The following is an 11,795-nucleotide window of genomic DNA, read 5'->3' on the forward strand; positions in this document are numbered from 1 at the left end:
CCACCAAACTAACCACCGAATGCACTGTGCCATATTAGCAGCGGAAGTCGGTTGACAAAATGCGGAAGAGCGAAGAATTAAAAAGGGGCGTGGCGGAATAAGGTGAATATCATCAAATGCATTTTGACCTGATGTTAACACTAACACACATACAGCAGGGTCACACAATCTGACGGACAGTAACAACAGCCTACCGAAATCTGTGACCTCTCTCTGTTTCATTCAGAATTGCAATAATTATACACAAATTCACGCAGGTGAGTTATAATCTCATCTGTAATAAATCATCAAATGCATTTTGACCTGATGTTAACACTTACACACATACAGCAGGGTCACACAATCTGACAGACAGTAAAAACAGCTTACCAAAATCTGTGACCTGCCTCTGTTTCATTCAGAATTGCAATAATGTTACTCAAATTCAGTTTGGTGATGTCTAATCTCATCTGTAATATATCATCAAATGCATGTTGACCTGATGTTAACAGTAGCACACATACAGCAGGGTCACACAATCTGACGGACAGTAACAAAGGCCTACCGAAATCTGTGACCTCTCTCTGTTTCATTCAGAATTGCAATAATGTTACTCAAATTCAGTCAGGTGATGTCTAATCTCATCTGTAATATATCATCAAATGCATTTTGACCTGATGTTAACACTTATACACATACAGCAGGGTCACACAATCTGACAGACAGTAACAACAGCCTACCGAAATCTGTGACCTCTCTCTGTTTCATCCAGAATTGGAATAATGTTACACAAATTCAGTCAGGTGATGTCTAATCTTATCTGTAATATATCATCAAATTAGTCAGGGAGCCAATTCTGAAAAGGGCTTCCGTTAAGACTTTTGCGGACATGTTTTGGTGCAAGCTGTCACCCTATTTTTTTTGTTAGAAGACACCTATAGGTAAGAGATTAGGGTGGTTGTCAAGCTGAATTATTATTTTTTTTACTTGTGCAAGCGATTTCAGGACAATTTTTTTGGTTTCCAGCTCAACTTGACAATCCAACAATAAATGTTAAAATCTCCACAACCACAAGGCCCATATACATAAAAATGGTATCAAATGAAAGCAAACACTCATGGGATGTCTGCTGAAGTGTCAGAATGAACATTTATTGTACAATGTAAGAGAAAACAGAACTAGAACATGAAAAAAAAACAATCTCCGCCTAAAGAGAACCAGTTTTCAAAGTGAATATCAGCTTGGAAACATAACATAGTATCCCAAAAGTTCTATTTATCAGTACCCCTATCTATGGGAATGAGTCAAGCCAAGTTTAAAGCTTGTAGGGAGAGACTATAAAACTTTAATGTCAAGCTGAAATGTAGAACTGTAGATGATGGTCTATGGTGCTATTTGACTTCATTAATGAACCAGGTTGTAACACATACTATATTTAATTGACATATCACTATAGTTCATAATTCTATCCTAACATAACTGCTCTCTCACTTCTTTGGGGTTAGGGGTTAGTAACTAGTTAGTAGTAATACATGGTAATGAAGAGCAGCTCGAACATTAAAAAGTAAAGTTTGATTTAAGTTCAGATTTAAAGACTTTACCGCATGTCTGGATTTTAAACTTTATACATACACACGTGAGGAAGATCTTCATTTATGTCTGGACATTGAGGAAGCATTTATCTTTATCGTTACCTAAGAAGAACAATGGAGGACGCACTGGAGGAGGATATTGGAAGTAAGTAACAGTTAATTTATACTATTTATATTTGCTATCATGTAATATGCTCATGGCTTGTGCAGTTCAGCCTACGCACAGTAAGCATCAGCAGACGGCACGCTTCGGATTGAAAAAGTTTTGCATTGTTTACAAACGAGGACGCGATCTCACGTAATGGCGGATTTCACTGTTGTAAGCTGTACAATGTTAAACACAGTTATTCACTTATATCCTTCATGGCAACTTTCAGTAAGCCTGCACTGCTGTATCTTTTAAGTGTGTGCTGTAATATGATTCCATGTTTACATGCTTATTTACAAACGAGTGCGCGTGACCTCCCATAATGGCGGATATCTGTTACATGTTGTACAGTGTTAGACACAGTTATTCACTTTCGTATCCTTCATGGCAACTTTGAGTAATGCTGCACTGCGGGATTTGCTGTAAAATGATTCCATATTGTTTACATGCAAGGCAATTCCATACATTGCGCTTTACACGCGACACCGTTTTTATGAGTGCCCCGTTACACGGAGACACGAGCCCGCGCACATGGCCGCCATATGCAATGTGTTTTTAAAGTTCATACGGGCTTACAGAAACACGTTTAAAACAGAAGCTAGACGATAAGGGGATGGGCGTCTGAAAACAGTCATCTGAAAACTATATAACTAATCGCTGCAGATGTTTATCTGAGATGTTCTGAATTTAGTTTGTGTACATGATAGTTTATATGAATGTACTATCAGTGATATTTACCCATCAGTTATATATGTAAGGGTATTTCTGTGGACAATTTATGCTAACAGCTGTCCATAACTCTCTTAGAGGTCTGCATCCCTCTCATCAGTACAGAAACTATGAAGTGGAAAAACACTTTTTGGACATAAAGTTATATGGTAACATTAGCCACATGACCAGCTCTGTTGTTTATCAGTTTCTTATACAAGTTAAGTTTTTGAATTGAGTTTGTTTCTAAATAAACTGAAAATGTCCTACTGACCTTCATCTCTATTTTTATTATATTGTTAACTTCTTAATAAACCTCAAACAAACATGTATACATTTGTCCTCACATTCTTTACTGTAGTTCCCAACATTCCTGCCTCATTATGCAGCTCATTATGCGAGCCTTTGTTTGCTAGCTGTAAATCAATCCTTTCTCGCATAGGGCCCCTGTAAACAAAAACTGTCTTACAATATCTTAAATCAATATATTGGTTTATGTGAATGAGTAAGCAGAATGATTTTCACATCATTTTAATGAGAAAACTCTTGACGATTAGATTCTGTTTAGAAAAGTCTTGTTAAAACATGTTTAGTATGGGTTTTGTGGACTTATATCAGTGACTTAAAAATTTTGCTTTTTTAAAAACCATGCATAAACATTTTCCCCTCAAAAATACAAACATGTACATACATGTAGCTCATATAATATTTTAGCCCAGTTTGTGCTGAACGCAGTGGTATGAGACACTTGCCATTAATATGTTTAAAGCAACTGAAAAAAGACCAAATGTAAGAGCATGTCAGAACCTCTGACAGTGTCCCAAAATGGTCGGACCCCAGAGGGTTAATGTCCTAATGATCAGCATACTTATTTGTATGTCCCACAGCTGACATGGAACGTTATTAACCTGTTCGGGAACTTCATTTTTTTTTGCTCTAACCGGTTCAGGAACGTCAGTTTTAGGGTAGAACCAAAAACCGGAAACGTTAAAATACTGCTTCTGTTCGGAACGAACCAATTGGGAAAAAACCTGTTCAAAGCCCTGGTTTGCAGACAAACTGTTCTTCATGTGCAGCCCGTATATGGGCAACATTAATCATCAATCCCAGCTGCCGTTGCCACTTTTTATATCATCATCGGGCGGCAGTGGCCTAGTGGTTCATGTAGGTTGTCTACAAACCGGAAGGTTGGTGGTTCAATCCCCGGCTCCACTAGACCAAGTGTCGAGGTGTCCTTGAGCAAGACACCTAACTCCAGCTGCTCCTGATGAGCTGGCTGGTGCCTTGCATGGCTGACACCGCCGTCGGTGTATGAATGTGTGAGTGAATGGGTGAATGTGAGGCTAATTGTAAAGCGCTTTGGATGGCCATAGGTCTGTTAAAAGCGCTATATAAATGCAGTCCATTTACAATCATGATTAGAAAGTTTGGTTCAGACTGTTGACTCTGCTGTGATCATCTTCTCTGGATCTGCTGCCTCATGCCAAATCACAGCTAGGCTGACACAATGTGGTGTGGTACTCTTGTGGTATTTATTGATTATTATTTTTTAATGATCATGCTTGCACATAAATTGGATTATATTGTACATTTGCTCAAAATTACTGTAGGACATAGAAAATGGAAGCACTTTGGGGGGGATCCGCTTTTACCACTTTTAAGAATATAATGTTAAAATGGTCAAAAAAACATTTACTAAGCTGACAACCTGGCTAGAACACATGTTGAGGGGTTAAATATTAATACTGGATAGGTTGTATGCTTGTACCAAAAAGTGTCCGACAAAGTTTTAATATCAGTTTTGGCCTCCTGACTAAATGCATTTTGACCTGATGTTAACACTTATACACATACAGCAGGGTCACACAATCTGACGGACAGTAACAACAGCTTACCGAAATCTGTGACCTCTCTCTGTTTCATTCAGAATTGCAATAATGTTACCCAAATTCAGTCAGGTGATGTATAATCTCATCTGTATTATATCATCAAATGCATTTTGACCTGATGTTAACATTTACACACATACAGCAGGGTCACACAATCTGACGGACAGTAACAACAGCCTACCAAAATCTGTGACCTCTTTCTGTTTCATTCAGAATTGCAATAATGTTACTCAAATTCAGTTTGGTGATGTATAATCTCATCTTTTATTTATCATCAAATGCATTTTGACCTGATGTTAACACTTACACACATACAGCAGGGTCACACAATCTGACGGACAGTAACAACAGCCTACCAAAATCTGTGACCTCTCTCTGTTTCATTCAGAATTACAATCTTTTTTAATAATAAATTAAATTTTAATTTGGTTAACATTATTGTAATTCTGAATGAAACAGAGGAGAGGTCACAGATTTCGGTAAGATGTTGTAACTGTCCGTCAAATTGTGTGACCCTGCTGTATGTGTGTAAGTGTTAACATCAGGTCAAAATGCTTTATCACAAGAAGATTTACAGACAATGTAATATATTTACACAATAGTACGAAGAATCATTAAATAACTATATAATACTAATTCAGACTAGCACAACATTAAATTGTATACTATGTGCAAGACTAAGATGATGATAGATTAAAAGGGTAGAGGTAAAAGTTAACGCAAGTTTAAATGCATTCTGGGCAAAGGAAGGTATTCACATTTCCAACACAGTCCTGATGAAACCATCTGCCGCAGTTTTCACACAATCTGTAAAAAAAAAGTAAATAACTGAAAGCCACAACATTTATGTTATTCAATTTCTATTGATATCACATCCAGTTGTGTTCAAAATATTAGCTGTGTACTAATAAAAGTGAATAAAGTGCAAACAAATAGTTTTTTTTTGTGTATTTTAAATCAAAGCATTAACACAGTTTATAAGTCTGTCTTGTTATTTTAAAGGGAAGCAAAGAAAACGAATATTAAACTGTTAAAAAAATAGCAGTGTCAACATTTTTCTGTGTAGACAGTTAAAACTGAAGAAATCTTTTAATAATTGGGAATTGAGCTAGGGTTGTTGTCTTGGTGAAATACCCATTTTAGGGTCATTTCCTCTTCTGCAAAGGGCAACAAAGGCCTTGTACACACTGCAAACTTTCGGGAGTAACAACCGCATTTAAATGTGGGAGTGCAGGGTTTCCTGCTGAAAATTTGTTAGTTAAGGTGGTAGGTTTGGGCGGGTGGGCGGGGCCGAGGGGATGCAATCAAAGGGGCGGGGCGTATGCGTAATGATGAAAATTTTAATATTTTTATATAAAACACTAAAATAAAACTTAATTTTGAAGAAACTATGACAAAAAATGAACACATACTAGATTATTAATGAATTAAATGTGTAATGTGTGTACGTGCTATTCTCAGAGATGCACTTGACGGCCTTTTGTGCAGCGATTTTTTTTTGGACGACTTAGTTAAGGTGGTAGGGTTTCCAAGCTTAGGCAGGCCGCCTTAACTGAAATCTGCTGCGGGAAACCCTGGACTGAATCCCCTAAATGTTCGTTACATGTCTATATGGAACAAGACTCACTCCCGAAAATTGATTGACACAGAGATAGCAATGTTCTGCCGTCTCGCGTACAGGTTAATTTTAAGACATGTATAGTGTAAATAACAACAAAATTATATATTATAAAATATACTTGTTTTTATTTAGTTTGTGTTTTTTTTTATTGTAGATAGAGTCATTTTTTTAAAGTACCCATTTTTGTCTACAGAACTGGAAAAAGACAATGTGTATCAGTGGTGAAAATAGATATTTTGTTTAAACAATTTGTCTGAAAAAAGGAAACTATTTAGACCCAAATTGCAGTCTTACCCAGTTGATAGTGGAGTCATGTTTGTTTGTAGAACTTTTAGGTGGTAATTCATCTTGCAAGCCGCAGTAGTGACACATCTTTGACAGATCATCTAAAAGAAATGCAGATATTTATAATAAGCATCAGATGAGACAACATGCATCGTTTAGATACTCTTTCACTTATACATAACAGTTATTTTATATTTTAAACACTTTTTTAAGGTATGTGTATTGTATTTCCTTTATTGATTAAATATATTGATAACAACAAGTGAGGAAAATTAGAATTTATTAGCATTTTTAACCTTATTTAAGAATATTCGTAGAGAAAACCAAAGTATAATACCCGACTCTTCAAGAACTGTGCGAGCTATCTCCTTCCTGTACTTTTCAATGTCATCTTGACTTGAAGGGAATTCAATTCGGTCAACTGTCTCATCACAAAGGATCTTTTCAGCAAACTAATAAAAAAGTAAATATATTTATTAACACAAACAAACATATTGAAATCTGTGTTGTCTAGCCGTCCATCTTTATTTACCTGTCTATGAGTCTGTCTCTGTTTTAATGTGTATCTGTCTGTCTGTTTCTGTTTATCTATATGATTGATTGCCTGCCTACATATCTTTCTGTCTGTCAGTCATTCTATCTATCAGTGGCGGCCGGTGACTTCTTTTTCGAGGGCGCACAATGCAAAGTTCATCACAACATGTGTTCGGCACGTTGAGTGAACCTATGTGCATTACGTGTTTTGTCAAAATGAGTGCCTGCTGCAGACACGTCTATGGTTTATGATAAAAATTGATGCTCGCGTTTGCCAGATACTGGCATGATCTCATGCGTAATCAAAGTTTACTGTTAAGGGAGAATCTTGCATGTATTTTGTGAACGTGAGCGTCTCTTTTATCATAAACGGTTTTGACACGTAAGCATCAGGCACTTATTTTGACAAAACACATGATGAACATGGTTCACATGGCGCAACAAACCCATATTTTGAAAACACGAGCAACACACATGACACTCTGAACACACATTTTGAATCTGTGCCCCTCGGAAGAGCAATCACCAGCCGCCACTGGTATCTATAAACAGTAACACATACTTTCAGGGAAAACACTCCACATGAAGTTGAATCTCTTTGCAATGGATGAGGAAGTGTTTTACAGGTCCACTTTTCTGGTGGATAACCTCTGTCCTGTATGAATGTCCTAATTAAAAAAAAAACATAAAAGCAATGTAATGAACATAGCACATAGTTAACAACATTTACTGCTAACTTGAGTTTTCTTTATTCGTTGGTAGAATTTTTACAAATTTTCAACAGTACCTTGTGGATTTAACACATCTTCTCAGCTTTGAAGGGGATGCTCTGAAAGGATCCAGCAGAATCGTCCTCTGCTGTTGTGGGAAAAGTATCTGAAATTTTAAGCCACAATATACACCTTTCAGATTACAATATATGGTCTATCATCACCTTCATGCTAAAATGTGCTGATAATGACAAAAACTTCAAGTCTCACCATTAGAATCCAATGATGGTGTTCATTCACAATACCCAAAAGAAGGTTAAACCTCATGGGATCAATCTGAAACAAACTTTACATGTTCTAATGCACTCAAAATAATAAGAGCATTTTTAGTTGTTTATTACAGCTATATAGAGTGATGTACATTTGTTTTCCTACCTTCAATTTGGACTTTTCATTTTTCCAGATTCTAGACATTTCAAATGAATCTATGGAGACTGCCTGCTCCAGATGGTTACTATTATATCTTCTCACGAGAATCAATACATATGAATTCACAACCTTGAAAAAAAGAACATGCAATGCACAGATAACATATAATGTATATGCTGAATGTTAAAACTGTATGGTCAGGTAAACAAAATTATGTAGTACTAGTTACAGCTTTTCTCAGTTGCTTTGGAGCATTTCTAGTTTGTACATTTTCAAAATATTTTGTTCAACCTCCACAAGTCATAACTTGACAATAAGCTACACAAGTTAACAAAGCAACTCTCAGTTTAAAAATATTATTAAGCTGTGTCATTTAACCTCTACAGGTCTGTTCTTACCGAATCCTCTAATTCCATATTTGGGGCAGTTCTTGCTAAAAAAAATGTATACGGTCCTATTCTTGAGAGTAGCAGGTGAAAAGACTTCCCATTCCAAGCATCTCTTATGTCTGCAGACAATAATACATAAAGATATCTGTTCTAAATAGGTAAATATTCATATAGCTTATTTAAAATAAAGATATGTACAATAAAGGACTTTTGTACTCTGAGAAACTTACAATTTTCAACTGAATTGGAGGATCCGGTGCTGGCAGTAATGGTGGCAGCAGAGGCGGTGGTGGTATTAGTGGAGCTAGTGACGGGGGCAGCAGAGGCGGTGGTGGTATTAGTGGAGCCAGTGACGGGGGCAGCAGAGGCGGTGGTGGTATTAGTGGAGCTAGTGACGGGGGCAGCAGAGGCAGTGGTGGTATTAGTGGAGCCACTGACGGGGGCAGCAGAGGCGGTGGTGGTATTAGTGGAGCCAGTGACGGGGGCAGCAGAGGCGGTGGTGGTATTAGTGGAGCCAGTGACAGTGGCAGCAGAGGCGGTGGTGGTATTAGTGGAGCCAGTGACGGTGGCAGCAGAGGCGGTGGTGGTATAAGTGGAGCCAGTGACGGTGGCAGCAGAGGCGGTGGTGGTATTAGTGGAGCCAGTGACGGTGGCAGCAGAGGCGGTGGTGGTATTAGTGGAGCCAGTGACGGTGGCAGCAGAGGCGGTGGTGGTATTAGTGGAGCTAGTGACGGGGGCAGCAGAGGCGGTGGTGGTATTAGTGGAGCCAGTGACGGGGGCAGCAGAGGCGGTGGTGGTATTAGTGGAGCCAGTGACGGGGGCAGCAGAGGCGGTGGTGGTATTAGTGGAGCCAGTGACGGTGGCAGCAGAGGCGGTGGTGGTATTAGTGGAGCCAGTGACGGGGGCAGCAGAGGCGGTGGTGGTATTAGTGGAGCTAGTGACGGGGGCAGCAGAGGCGGTGGTGGTATTAGTGGAGCCAGTGACGGGGGCAGCAGAGGCGGTGGTGGTATTAGTGGAGCCAGTGACGGTGGCAGCAGAGGCGGTGGTGGTTTAAGTGGAGCCAGTGACGGTGGCAGCAGAGGCGGTGGTGGTATTAGTGGAGCCAGTGACGGTGGCAGCAGAGGCGGTGGTGGTATTAGTGGAGCCAGTGACGGTGGCAGCAGAGGCGGTGGTGGTATTAGTGGAGCTAGTAACGGGGGCAGCAGAGGCGGTGGTGGTATTAGTGGAGCTAGTGACGGGGGCAGCAGAGGCAGTGGTGGTATTAGTGGAGCCACTGACGGGGGCAGCAGAGGCGGTGGTGGTATTAGTGGAGCCAGTGACGGGGGCAGCAGAGGCGTTGGTGGTATTAGTGGAGCCAGTGACAGTGGCAGCAGAGGCGGTGGTGGTATTAGTGGAGCCAGTGACGGTGGCAGCAGAGGCGGTGGTGGTATAAGTGGAGCCAGTGACGGTGGCAGCAGAGGCGGTGGTGGTATTAGTGGAGCCAGTGACGGTGGCAGCAGAGGCGGTGGTGGTATTAGTGGAGCCAGTGACGGTGGCAGCAGAGGCGGTGGTGGTATTAGTGGAGCTAGTAACGGGGGCAGCAGAGGCGGTGGTGGTATTAGTGGAGCTAGTGACGGGGGCAGCAGAGGCAGTGGTGGTATTAGTGGAGCCACTGACGGGGGCAGCAGAGGCGGTGGTGGTATTAGTGGAGCCAGTGACGGGGGCAGCAGAGGCGGTGGTGGTATTAGTGGAGCCAGTGACAGTGGCAGCAGAGGCGGTGGTGGTATTAGTGGAGCCAGTGACGGGGGCAGCAGAGGCGGTGGTGGTATTAGTGGAGCCAGTGACGGGGGCAGCAGAGGCGGTGGTGGTATTAGTGGAGCCAGTGACGGTGGCAGCAGAGGCGGTGGTGGTATTAGTGGAGCCAGTGACGGTGGCAGCAGAGGCGGTGGTGGTATTAGTGGAGCCAGTGACGGTGGCAGCAGAGGCGGTGGTGGTATTAGTGGAGCCAGTGATGGTGGCAGCAGAGGCGGTGGTGGTATTAGTGGAGCCAGTGACGGTGGCAGCAGAGGCGGTGGTGGTATTAGTGGAGCCAGTGACAGTGGCAGCAGAGGCGGTGGTGGTATTAGTGGAGCCAGTGATGAAAGTGGCAGCAGAAGTAGTGGAGTCAGTGATGGTGGTGGTGGAGGCAGTGGTGGTGTCTTGACCATTTTTCTTTGCCTTAATCTTATGAGGGATTCTTGGCATCTCCTCTAAATATGGCTTCAGATGGTCCATGCTGACCTTTGGGAGCACCTTGCCACAGCTATCCACAAGGTCAACAGATTTTCCCTCAACTCTGGAAACTGTAAAAGGCCCAAGAAAGTCAGGATCAAGCTTTCCTCCTTTTCGTTGCTGTGATCTAACATTCTGTCGCCATACTAGATCACCAGTGTTAAACAGTGGACCCTGGTTTTTTTCTCTGCTTTCTTGATTTTTTCTCTCTACTGCATCCAGATTTTGTTTTCGTAAAACCTGGAATATTTTTTCTTGCTGGTGTATTCCAGAGAACACATCCTCTTTTGCAACCACTTCCTCCACTGCCCTGTCAACCTGCACATGATTACCAAAAGTTTAACAATTCAAATATTGGATTAGAAATCTTGACTCAGAAACTGGAAAGATAATGGTGCTCATTTTTTTTCTCAAACCTGGTAGTGCTCAGGAATTTCTGAGGGGTAGCGTGCCTCTCTCCCAAACATAAGGAAATAAGGAGAGTGTTTGGTAGTTATCTGTTTTTTTTCCTGATTCCGAACATCACTGCATCCAAATACAGGTCCCAGGTGTTAGGCTTGTCCTTCGCCAGTTTTCCCAGAGCCCTAGGTTTAGACATCACATTGCATGTGAAAACAGTTCAATTGAATTTAAAGGGACACACAACTTAACTTTTATTAAAAATAGGCTCATTTTCCAGCTGCCTTAGACTTAAACATTTGCTTTTTACCATTTTGGAATCCATTCTGCCGATCTCCAGGTCTGCGGTACCACTTTTAGCATAGCTTAGTATAATCCATTGAATCCAATTAGACCATTAGCATCAGGCTCAAAAATAACCAAAGAGTTTGGATACTTTTCCTATTTAAAACTTGACTCTTCTGTAGTTACATCGTGTACTAAAACCGACGACAAATTAGATTTTGCAATTTTCTAGGCCGATAAGGGAAGGAACTATACTCTCATTCTGGAATAATAATTAAGTGAAGTGTATGGCTTAGTTAATTTTGTTTCATGGACCCTTAATATAAAGCATCACCAATATTATTTATATAGCGCTAGTCCTAGACTAAAAAAACGTTTGAGGTGTCTTATCTGAAAATAACTTGCACAGCACTGATTGATCTTAAAGCAACACTATGTAGTTTTTTTACCTTTAAATAATGTCTCTAAAATTATTTCAGTGATAGAACAACTTTTAACTGGACTATTGAATACATCTATCCTGATGCGATCTAACTCTGCCACTGACTGCAGTAAGTGACTGTAGCTTTCAGCCAGG

Source organism: Misgurnus anguillicaudatus, chromosome 2 (assembly GCF_027580225.2).
Source record: "Misgurnus anguillicaudatus chromosome 2, ASM2758022v2, whole genome shotgun sequence".
Classification (NCBI taxonomy): domain Eukaryota; kingdom Metazoa; phylum Chordata; class Actinopteri; order Cypriniformes; family Cobitidae; genus Misgurnus; species Misgurnus anguillicaudatus.